The following is a 13,484-nucleotide window of genomic DNA, read 5'->3' as shown; positions in this document are numbered from 1 at the left end:
ATAATGCTGGCAACAAGGCCCCGACTATACCACAAACAGAATTCACAAAGTACAAAAGATTCATGACCCCGAAATGAAGTGGGGCTCACCAAGTCAGATGGGAAGAAGGTTCACTGCTATCACTGATCAATATCTCCTGCTGTGGAACCACCTGCATCCATTTAAAGATGCAGCGCCCCCGGCAAAAGGGACGTTAGTACAGTCAAATAGCACTAGTATGTATAACTAAGCTCCCTCTCAATAGAATGACAAATAATACAAACAAGATTATTATAATATCAATGAAAGCCTTAATCAACATCAAACCTCAATTTAGGATCAAGAGAGTGTTCAAATTAATTTCCATATCTCACATTGGGAGATTTTTAGTATCGATATACCATTGTCCACAATACCATTATTCACAATACCATTATTCACAAAACCAATACCACCGTACTCTTTGCACGGAGTCCGATCACGACCCGATCGGCTAGGCCATCTCATTAGAGACATCAACCACAATTTTTCTCAATATAAATACCACCGTCTTTAACACAGAGTCCGATCACGACCCGATCGGCTACGCTATTCATTAGGGACATCAACCACAATTACCATTTCAATTATAATTTCCAGCACAATCACCACCATGTGTGCGGCATAGTGTCCGATCACGACTCGACCGGCTAGGCTGCCTTATTTTAGGCATCAACCTTTTTATATCAATTATCGCATTTTATAATACTTTCACATCTTTTCATTTCATTGGCACTAATGGCCATAATTATAAGATCATTCTTGGCACGTTGGCCGTATTCAATATTTCATGATCACCTTATCAATTTCAAATATCATTATCATCATCAACAATAAATACAATTCAAATCAATGGGTGTAGTACACATGTGAGCAATTTAGAGTCTAAGGCACATAGAGATATTTCACAAAACTTGGCGTAATAGCCTTCATTTGAACTTGACTTAAAGTCTAAATATTATTAATGCATAGCCCATATTTTAACACATCCTCAATTGGTAACATAATATGAATAAAGCATTTGGGATGCTTGTTGAACATATATCTTTCAACCTAATCTTACTCGGAATAGCAAGTTTCATAATGAATCACTCAGGACTTACATAATTTACATGAATATCGTGGGATTCAATTCTAAGAGAAGAGTTTAGCCAACATACCTCAATTGAGCTTCCTTACACTCTAAATATTCCGGAATTCTTAGCAACTTCAATCTATTGTAGAAATATAATAAATTGAATCAAAATTAGGAAGGTGATCATGGTTCGAGCTCATTTGAGCATTTTATCAAACACTGAGTGTGTATTAAGGTTCCAAGGTCCTTTTATGGAGAATTCCATCATCCCACAACCCAATCTTTACCATTTTTAGCTCAACAATCTTCCTACACCCTTTGATAACACATGCATGTAAAATAAACAACTCTCACGCCCAAAATTATCTTGCTAGTTACCCATTTTCAAAAATTTTCGAAATTAGAGTTTAGGGTGTAGAATCTTACCTCTAGGATGAAGACCTAGTGAGCTTCCCTTCTTAATCTTCCAAAACTTGAGCAAGAATTGAAGAAAACCTTCTCACTCTAGGGCACTCTCTCTCACTCTAGAATATCAGATTCTATCTCAAAAATGGCCTAAAGTGTGTATTTAACGAAATAGGGTCGGGTTTTAAAAACCCAATAATGGAGCTCCGGAACAAGGTATGCGATCGCATAACCGATATTATTTTCTTTGCAAATTTTACCGGTCTTTACACTTAAGTACTTCAAAATTTTCTGGGGTGTTACATTCTCCCCCGCTTAGGATCATTCGTCCTCGAATGAGGGTAAAAATCCGTCATTAGCATCTTTTGCAATGTTTCATACCACTTTCGAGCAGCCCCAAATTTGACTAACTCCCAAAATTTTCAAACATTTCGTCAGAGTTTCCCTTGTAATTAGGTCTATCCACCTGTCAGAGAGCCCTTGAAACACATCCTAAAAACATATAAGTATTACAACGACGTAACATAATACAAAAAAACACCAAATGCGGTCTCATAAACAATATATATCCAGAAAGGAGGACCCTTAATGCCAATTGTTCACATGATATAAAATTCATAAAAAGTAAGTCTTATAATTGTTTTTTCCTAGATCACAATTTTAAATACATGGTCATTAAAACAAATAAGGATACTTTTTCTTCATTTCTTCCTCGGCCTCCCAAGTACCCTCTTCAACCTGTTGGTTTCGCCACAACACTTTTACGGAGGCAATTTCTTTATTTCTCAATTTTTGGACTTGCCGATCAATAATAGAAATTGGAATCTCTCTGTAAGTCAATTTCTCATTTACCTCAATGGTCTCAACCGGAATAATGAGTGTCGGATCTCCAACTACTTTCTTCAACATAGACACATGAAACACCGGGTGTAATAATGACATCTCAGGTGGCAGATCAACCTTGTACGCCATCTCACCGATTCTCTGAATGATTTTGTACGGTCCAACATACCTCAAACTCAATTTCCCTTTCTTACCAAATCGCATTACCCCTTTTATGGGGAAAACTTTCAAGAATACCCAATCATCTTCTTTGAACTCCAAATCCCTACGACGAACATCCGAATAGGATTTCTGATGACTCTAAGCAGTCTTCAACCGCTCCTTAATGATTTTAAATTTTTTCATGGCCTGATGCACGAGGTCTGGCCCTATCAACTCTGCTTCCCCAATTTTAAACCACTCAATGGGAGATCTACATCTCCTACTATATAAAGCCTTGAACGGTGCCATGTGAATACTAGCATGTTAGCTATTGTTATATGCAAATTCTATGAGTGGTAAATGATCATACTAGCTACCTTTGAAGTCTATAACATAAGCGCATAACATATCCTCAAGCGTCTGAATAGTCCGCTCTGCTTGCCTATCAGTCTGCAGGTGAAAGGTTGCACTAAGATTCATCTGCGTACCCAAACCTTGCTAAAATTTCTTCCAAAAATTAGCAGTAAATTGTGCCCCCTGATCAGAAATGATAGAAACTGGGGTGCCATGCAACCTGACTATTTCTTTGATATACAGCTAAGCATACTGCTCCGCTGTGTTGGTAGACTTAACCGGCAAAAAGTGTGATGACTCCGTGAGCCGATCCACAATCACCCAAATTGAGTCAAATGTGCGCGAAGTGCGCGGTAATCTTACCACAAAGTCCATATTAATCATTTTCCACTTCCACATTGGAATTTCTATGTTTTGTGCCAACACACCAGGCCTTTGGTGTTCGGCCTTCACTTGCTGACAATTCGGACATCTTGCTACAAAGTCCGCCACATTCCTCTTCATATCATTCCTCCAATAGACTTCCTTAAGATCATGATACATTTTTGTAGAACCTAGATGCACGAAATACCTAGAAGTGTGAGCTTCAGTCATAATTATTCCCCGGAGACCATCCACATTTGGAACACAGAGTCGCCCTTAGTACCTTAGTGTACCATCATTCATGGTAAGAGAAAAGGCCATGGTCTTATGTTTATGAATCTTCTCTTTCAATTTAACCAACAATGGATCGTTATATTGCTTCTCTTTGACTTCCATAACAAGCGATGATTCAGCCCTATTTTGCATAATTACCCCTCCTTCACTAGAGTCCGCAAGACCAACTCCCAAACTAGCCAATCGGTGAACTTCTTTGTCCACTGGCCTTTGATATGCCTCCAAGTGTGCTAAGCTACCCATAGATGTTTGGCTAAGAGCATCCGCCACAACATTAGCCTTCCTCGGATGGTATAAAATATCAATGTCATAATCCTTGAGTAATTGAAGCCGTCTTCTCTGCCTCAGATTCAATTCTTTCTATTTGAAAATATATTGAAGGCTCTTATGGTCAGTGAATATATCCACATGGACCCCATATAAATAATGACGCCAAATTTTCAATGCAAATACCACCGCCGCAAGTTCTAATTCATGTGTTGGATAGTTCTTTTCATGATTCTTTAGTTGCCTAGAAGCATAAGCTATCACCTTCCCACGTTGCATTAATACACACCTAAGCCCGATTATTGAAGCATCACAATATACCACAAATCCATCTATACCCTCTGGTAGAGTCAACACTGGTGCCGTAGTCAATATTGCTTTCAATTCCTGGAAACTCTTTTCACAAGCATCTGACCATTGGAACTTTATTGCCTTCAGCGTCAATTTAGTCAATGGAGAGGCAGGAGTAGAAAACCCCTCCACAAACTTTCTGTAATATCCAGCTAAGCCTAAGAAACTGCGAATCTCTGTTGGAGTTGTAGGCCTCGGGCAATTCTTCACAGCTGAAATTTTCTGAGGATCAACCTTAATTCCCTCACTAGAAACTACATGACCCAAGAATATGACTAATTCAAACCAAAATTCACACTTTGAAAACTTTGCATATAATTTGTGTTGATGCAGGGTTTGTAGAACTACCCTGAGATGGTCAGCATGGTCCTCCTGACTTCGTGAATATACAAGAATATCGTCAATGAACACTATCACAAAACAGTCGAGGAATGGCTTAAAAACGCTATTCATAAGATCCATGAAGGTTGCTGGGGCATTTGTTAGCCCAAAAGACATCACCAGAAATTCAAAATGCCCATACCGGGTCCTAAAAGCTATTTTCAAAATATCCCGCTCCCTGATCTTCAATTGGTGATACCCGGATCTTAAATCAATTTTGGAGAAGTACCTAGCACCTTACAATTGGTCAAACAAGTCATCTATCCTTGGCAGTGGGTACTTATTTTTGACTGTTACCTTATTAAGCTGCCAATAGTCAATACACATTCTTAGTGACCCATCTTTCTTTCGTACAAAAAGGACCGGTGTGCCCCAAGGTGACACACTCGGCCGGATGAAACCCTTTTCTAACAAATCTCTTAATTGTTTCTTTAGCTCCTTCAATTCCACTGATGCCATTCTGTAGGGTATAGGATGCGTGTTTGGCGTCACATCGATCTCCTTGTCTGGTGGGATCCCAAGGAGCTCATCCGGAAAGACACCCGAAAATTCATTCACAACAGGCACAAACTCAAGTATAGGTACCTCAGCATTGGTGTCCGTAACCCGGAACAAATAGTAAATACATCCGTTGTTGATCATCTTTGTGGCCTTAAGGTAATAAATAAACCTACCCTTCGGCACTACATCATCACCCTTCCACTCAATAACTGGCTCATTTGGAAATTCGAACATAATAGTTCTGGTTCAGCAATCAATCTTGGCAAAACATGAATAAAGCCAATCCATCCCTACTATAGCATCAAAATCGACCATTCTCAATTCAATAAGATCAGCCACGGTGTCCCGACTACGCAGCGTGACAACACAATCTCTATAAACCCGCACGGCCAAAATAGACTCATCAACCATAGTAGATACAAAGAACGGCTCATAAAGCTGTTCTGGTTCTATCCCAAATTCCATAGCAACATAAGGTGTGTCATATGACAAAGTAGAACCGGGATCAATAAGAGCATATACATAATGAGATTGGACAGTCAATATACCTGTGACAACATCTGGAGAAGCCTTTGAATTCTGGCGACCCCTCATAGCATAGAAACGGCTGGATCCTCCCGAACTCTGTGATCCACCCCTAGCTGCACCACGCCCTGCAGGTGTTGGAGTGCCTCAAGCTGGAGGAGGTGCTGCAGATGTAATAGCTGCAGAACTGGCTGGTTGTGCCATGCCCCTGCCTGCACCCTGGCGGGACGAACGACAATCCCTTTGAATATGACCCCTCAATCCGCATCCATAGCATATGGGTTAGTCCATGTAGCATATTCCTAGGTGCATCTTTCCACACCAAGGGCATGAGGGCTTCCTCTGCTGCTGGAATCTACCACCATAACGACCATGCTGATTGGATCCCCTGTTGCCCTGACTGGGCCTGAAACGGCTCCACTGATGCTGCTGACTAGGCCATGATGGCAGTGCACTAGCTGAATACTGAGAAAAGGACTGTAATGCCCCTGACGACCCTCCTCTCTATGTTGACTTGCCACCACCTGAAGAGCCACCAAAGTTGCCCGTAGACCGAGCCTTTTTACTACCCTCTCGCTCCATTCTGTTCCTTAATTTGGGGGTCTCTATGGTTTGAGCGAATGCCACCATCCTTCCATAGATCATATCAGAATTCAAGGCTTCTGTAGCGGCCTCATTAATTACCAAGGGACTAAGGCCTTGTACAAATCAGCGAACTCTAGCCTCCATAGTGGGCAGCATGTAAATAGAATATTTAGATAGGTACGCGAATCTCATATGGTAATACAACACACTCAGGCTACCTTTCCTCAAGTTCTCAAACTCAGCAGCATGGGCTACCTTAGTCTCGACAGGAAAGAAATGATCAATGAAGGCATCGGCAAACACACTCCACCTCACCGGAGAGCTCCCATAGTTCAAACCAAGAACATTCCACCTCTTTCAGGCGGTACGAGGCCAATTCCACTGCCTCTATTTTAGTAGCACGCATAACTCTAAGAGTCTTGTGCATCTCAACAATGAAATCCTGGGGATCTTCCTCTGTGTTAGTAACCGTAAACACTGGAGGATCCAACTTTAGAAACCTGTTCACCCTGGAACCAGTAGAATCCCTTGGCTGACTGGAAGAAGTGGGTGCAACATTTGACCTCTGGGTCTGGGAAGCCACTATTTGAGCCAACATCTGTATGGCTCTCCTAAAACATCAGAAATACCAGAATCGAAAGCTGGAACTGGAGGTGGAACTGGTATATCAGTTGGAGAAACTGTTGCACCTTCAGTAGGTGTAGGGATAGGTGCGGTCTGATCAGTTGTAGTAGAGTCAGGCAGTATAGTAACTGGAGGAATATTCTCACTGCTCGGGTTCTCACCCGCATCATCAATTATACGATCAACTGTCACTCCTGGGGTGACATTGACTCTTTGGCTAGTTCTTGCCTTCTTCTTAGGTGCCATGTACTGAAAATTAGAGCAACTCAGGAGTTAAAGGAGGAACAATCTTACAACAAGCTTTATCGCACGATCAAGAACATAAAAGAAGGGTATTATTCCTAAATGCCCATGTAGCATCCTAATTATAGATGTGGTCGACAACACACCGATAATAAGGACTCTACTAAACATGGCTCCGAGACATCCTAGGACACTTTAAAACCTTAGGCTCTGATACCAAGTTTGTCACGCCCCAAAACTAAGGAGCGCGACCGGCGCTCAACCGAGTGAACCCGACCGAGCAAGCCTGTTTGATTTCCTTCTACCCAAACTCATCCACAAATGGAGATAATACATATTTTCATTAATTAGACGAAAATGTGTTCATGTCTACAATACCAATTCATTTCCAATAGTTTCATCATTTTTAAAGTCTCAAATGGACAAGTAATACAACCACAACATGATATAGTTTGTCTTTCCCCAGCACCAATATACAACCCACACTATGTCTACGGAGCCTCTATAGATAAAGAAGAGTACAATGATAATGCCGGCAATAAGGCCCCGACTATATCTCAAACAGAATACACAAAGTACAAAAGATTCATGACCCCAAAATTAAGTGGTGCTCACCAAGTCAGCTGGGAAGAAGGTGCACTGCTATCACTGATCAATATCTCCTGCTGTGGAACCACCTGCATCCATTTAAAGATGCAGCGCCCCCGGCAAAAGAGACGTTAGTACCGTTGAATAGCACTAGTATGTATAACTAAACACCCTCTCAATAGAATGACAAATAATACAAACAAGATTATCATAATATCAATGAAAGCCTTAATCAATATCAAAGCTCAATTTAGGATCAAGACAGTGTTCAAATTAATTTTCATATCTCATATTGGGAGATTTTTAGTATCGATATACCATTGTCCACAATACCATTATTCAGTATATCATTATTTACAAAACCAATACCACCGTACTCTTAGCACGCAGTCCGATCACGACCCGATCGGCTAGGCCATCTCATTAGAGACATAAACCACAATTTCTCTCAATATCAATACCACCGTCTTTAACATGGAGTCCCATCACGACCCGATCGGCTAGGCTATCCATTAGGGACATTAACCACAATTACCATTTCAATTACAATTTCCAGCACAATCACCACTATGTGTGCGGCATGGTGTCCGATCACGACCCGACCGGCTAGGCTTTCTTATTTGAGACATCAACCTTTTTATATCAATCATCACATTTCATAATACTTTCACATCTTTTCATTTCATTGGCACTAATGTCCATAATTATAAGATAATTCTTGGCACGTTGGCCATATTCAGTATTTCATGCTCACCTTATCAATTTCAAATATCATTATCATCATCAAAAATAAATACAATTTAAATCAAGGTGTTTAGTACACATGTGAGCAATTTAGAGTCTAAGGCACATAGAGATATTTCACAAAACTTGGCGTAATAGCCTTCATTTGAACTTGACTTACAGTCGAATCATTATTAATGCACAACCTATATTTTAACACATCCTCAATTGGTAACATAACATGAATAAAACGTTTGGGATGCTTGTTGAACATATATCTTTCAACCTAATCTTACTCGGAATAGTCAGTTTCATAATGAATCACTCGGGACTTACATAATTTACATGAATGTCGTGGGATTCAATTCTAAGAGAAGAGTTTAGCCAACATATCTCACTTGAGCTTCCTTACACTCTAAATATTCCGAAATTCTTAGCAACTTCAATCTATTGTAGAAATATAACAAATTGAATCAAAATTAGGAAGGTGATCATGGTTCGAGCTCATTTGAGCATTTTATCAAACACTGAGTGTGCATTAAGGTTCCAAGGTCCTTTTATGGAGAATTCCATCATCCCACAATCCAATCTTTATCATTTTTAGCTCAACAATCTTCCTATACCCTTTGATAACACATGCATGTAAAATAAACAACTCTCACGCCCAAAATTATCTTGCTAGTTACCCATTTTCAGAAATTTTCGAAATTAGGGTTTAGGGTATAGAATCTTAACTCTAGGATGAAGACCTAGTAAGCTTCCCTTCTTAATCTTCCAAAACTTGAGCAAGAATTGAAGAAAAATTATTGAAGAACTCCTTTTCACTCTAGGGCTCTCTCTCACTCTAGAATATCGGATTCTGTCTCAAAAATGGCCCAAAGGGTGTATTTAGCAAAATAGGGTGGGGTTTTAAAAATCCAAAATGGAGCTCTGGAATAAGGTATGCGATTGCATAACCGATATGCGGACCGCATATCGGTCGCATAATTGGTTACAAAATAGCCAAAAGAATTGTCTGTGTATGCGGTCACTATGAGGTCCGCATAACTGTCATGCGGTCGCATAATGCACCGCATAACAGTTATGCGGTCGCATAGACGACCGCATAGTTTCTTCCAACTGACCCAATTAACTGCCTCACTCTGCGGCCATTATGCGCTCCGCAGAGTGGTTCTGCGATCGCGTAATGCACCGTAGAAATGCACTTTTCCGCCAAAAGGTTTCCTTTACTTTCCATTGTATTGTTGAACCCAAAAATTCCAAACACGTAAGCCTAGTCCGACACCATGAAATATTATTTTCTTTGCAAATTTTACTGGTCTTTACACTTAACTACTTCAATATTTTTTGGGGTGTTACAACCAAATGTTGGACGAGCATATCTACATATATATATGTATATATATATATATAAAACCTATTAAATGAAAGATCTTCGAGTCTAGTTTCTAACGCTTCGAGCCGTTCATCATTTGGACATTCCTACGAGAAGTTATGACCCAATTAACAAACACTGACAGAATGTGACACTACCACGCCTTCCCATGCGGCGCCCCATACGGTGCGCCTGTGGGGATTTCCAGAACACTTCAAAATCTTGTTTCTAGGCACATTTTTCAGTACCGCGCTGCGCCGCGCCCCATGTGGCGTGGCTATACAAATTTAGGATTTTTTACAATCCGACCCCATTTTAATAAATATCCTTTTGGGCTTTATTTGGGACGATTTTCTGGTGAGTTTAGAGAGAGGTAAGACAATTTTAGAGAGAGAAGGAGATAACCTAACCTTCCTATCATTCAATCTTGCACCAATCTTCAAGAATCAAGAAAGTCAATCACTAGATTATCCTTCATCTGGGTAAGTCCTACTTCTAAGCTTTCATACAAGAGGTTATGAGTTCAAATATATTGTGGGGTTGGAAATAGGCCATGCATGTGACACAAAGTTGTAGTATGTGGGGTTAATGAACCATTTTGGGTAGTTTCTTATTGAAATTGGTCGAGGGATGAAAGGATCTCTATTGTAGATCCTTGTGGTCTATTTCGCATGTTAGGTGTTTGACAAAATTCCTAAGAGAGTTACATCATGGAAATCCTTCTAATTATTAACCAATTTTCACTATCTTCCTATAGATTATTATTGCTAGAAGTATTGGGGCATTGTAGTAACTTAAGAAAAGTTCAGACAATGTATGTTGACTAAACTTTCTCTCTTAGAATAGAATTCCATAATATTCACGTAAGTTAAAGTATGGTTGGCTCAAGATTTCTAATTTCTATGTTTCGGGTTATCTCCTATAAACTTGACTATTCCGAATGAACCTTATGTCGAAAGATATATATTCAAAGTATGGTTTGCGTATTAAAATGTTCTGACTTTGAGTCGTGTTTTAATTGAAAACTAGTATACCAATTGGGTGAGAAAAACTCGATATGCTTAAGACCCTAAATTGCTCATATTTGTACCAAAATCTTGATTGAAAATATCTTGTTTCTATAAAGATGCTTGAAAATAAAATAAGTGAATTGCGGATATAGAGTGTGGCCAACGTGCCAAAAATTTAAGTTATGATTGTGGCTAGTAGTGCAAATGAAATGAGAGGATGCGATAAAGAATACGAAATGAGCCTTGACTCAATTTTTTTAAAATGATATAGAAAATAGAATTGCCTAAAAGATTTTGTACTCAATTCATGCCCATAAGTGGTTGCTTTAATTAATGCTTTGGTTTATAAATATATCCAGTATGATTCGAGTTCTTACATACTCGTGTGTTGGAATTTTACATTGTCATTTCTGGGGAAGAGTATTGCAAGAATACATGGTGTATTGATTGTTTTTGATTTTTATGAGTGTTTCTATTGCTGGTTGGTATGCCCCATTCTTTGGGAAGAAACCATTTGTGTTTAAAGTTCCCATTACAAATGAATTTGAAGTATATGATTTCTGAAACATTCTGTATATTGATATTTTATGGTGGTCCTTGACAATAAAAGAGGTGAAAGTGTGGAACATGAAATACGGCCACCGTGCCACGAATAAGAATCTTATGAATGGCCAAATGAGCCAAGGAAATATTGTTGTTGTGAGTGACTGGAAATATTAACGACAATTTATACAATGTGAAAGAGGTTGAGGTGAGTACAATTGTATTTATGTTACCTTTGTGTGCAAATCAAATAATAAAAATATTTTTTGGAGTATCATTAGCAAAACCGAGGAAGGGTGGGTCATAAAGCCCACACCTGAAACTATACGTGCCGATGTAGGGGTGGATTGTGATTATTCTCCTTATTTGGGATGGAATTGAAATATTGGTGAAATTGTGATTATTCCCCTTAATTAGGATGAAACTGGTAATAGCTATAAATTGGCAAAGTCAACCCACGCGGCATATGTAGGAAGGCGGCCTAGCTGATCGGGTGGAGATCAGACGCCATGTTGCACACATGGTGGTACTGCTCTTGGTAACAACTTTCTTTCACATCACATGTCAAACCACATTGTTCGTGGGGAGATGGCCTAGCCGATCGGGCGTGAACGGACTTCGTGCTAACAAAGACGGTGGTATATCGGTGCTAATGATCTCCCAATCAAAAATATATATTATTTTTGTATATTTAAAATTGTTATGTTTCAATTGGGCATTTGGTTATAGTTGATTGTGACTTGTTGTTTCTATGATTTTCCTTTTCTTATATGGTCATTCTATTTTGAAAAAGGACTTTTAGCTTTACATACTAGTACTATTCAACAGTACTAACGTCCCTTATGCCGGGGGCGCTGCATCTTTAATGGATGCAGGTGGTTCCACAACAGGCGGTATTGATCTGTGATAGCGGTACACTATCTTCAGCTGACTTAGTGAGCCCCCTTCATTTTGGGGTAATATATCTTTTGTTTCTCATGTACTGTGTTTTGATGTATAGCCAGGGCCTTGTTGCCGGTATTTCCAAATTACTCTTCAGTTGTACATAGAGGCTCTGTAGACAGGTTGTGGGTGGTGTTTAATGTTGGGAATTTAATTAGAACTGTTGGTATTTGGCAACATATTTTCATTAAATCTATAAACTCGTACTATTTTGGAAATATTGATTGATGTTGTTAATGGGAATCAAATGGAATTTGTTAATGAAATCTTTTCAGTATTTGCTTAACGGAGTATATCTCCTCTTTATTTAGGGATAAATTTGGGTAGAATGAAATCTAACAGGCTTGCTCAGCCGGGTTTACTCGGTTGAGCGCCGGTCGCGCTTACCAAGTTTGGGGCGTGACACTTATGATACTAAACTATTGTGCTAAAGCTTTACTGCATAAATGACTAAGGAGTTGCTAAGGAGTTGGTTCTTTGACTTAGGTACGTGACATCTGGTCTTAAATTATTAGGACTTAATAACTTAAATTACTGCTATACTCAGACTCTCTAATCCTATTAGCATCACTCCTAATTGTTATCAAAGTCGAGGATCAAGGGGGAATCCTAGAGCAATTAGAGTCTAATTACTTTTAAAAGTCAAGCAGTCAAAAGTAATCGTTATTAGAGTCCCGTTAGAACTCAAATTCAATTACCTTCTTTCTTCTACTCAAATCAGGACTACCCTCTTTAAAGCCCCTCTTGTGATACATCTCTCAGACCTCACTGTTCCTCTCAAACCCTAGGCAAGAACCAAAGAAAATTCCCTCGTTCTCTCATCACCATGACAAAGTCAAGCTAAACTCCTTCTAAGGCAAAATCTTCATCTAAGTCTGAAGCAAAACCCAAAATTATGAAGCCCAAGCCTAAGAAAGGTGCAAAATCAAACAGTGAACAATGAGGTTCATTGAAACCGTTATTAGAGTCCCATTAGAACTCAAATTCAGTTACCTTTTTTCTTCTAGTCAAATCAGGACTGCCCTCTTTAAAAACCCTCTTGTGATACATCTCTCAGACCTCACTTTTCCTCTCAAACCCTAGGAAAGTACCAAAGAAAATTCCCTCATTCTCTCATCACCATGACAAATTCAAGCTAAACTCCCTCTAAGGCAAAATCTTCATCTAAGTCTGAAGCAAAACCCAAAATTATGAAGCCCAAGCCTAAGAAAAGTGCAAAATCAAACAGTAAATCTGAACCCACACCTGTTGTATCTCCACACATACCCTCTACTGTACATACACCATCGTCCCTTACTACTGTTGCACATGAAATTTCCACCCCTACTAGACT

This window comes from Nicotiana tomentosiformis, chromosome 5, assembly GCF_000390325.3.
Source record: "Nicotiana tomentosiformis chromosome 5, ASM39032v3, whole genome shotgun sequence".
NCBI lineage: Eukaryota > Viridiplantae > Streptophyta > Magnoliopsida > Solanales > Solanaceae > Nicotiana > Nicotiana tomentosiformis.
This window is presented reverse-complemented; position numbering follows the sequence as displayed.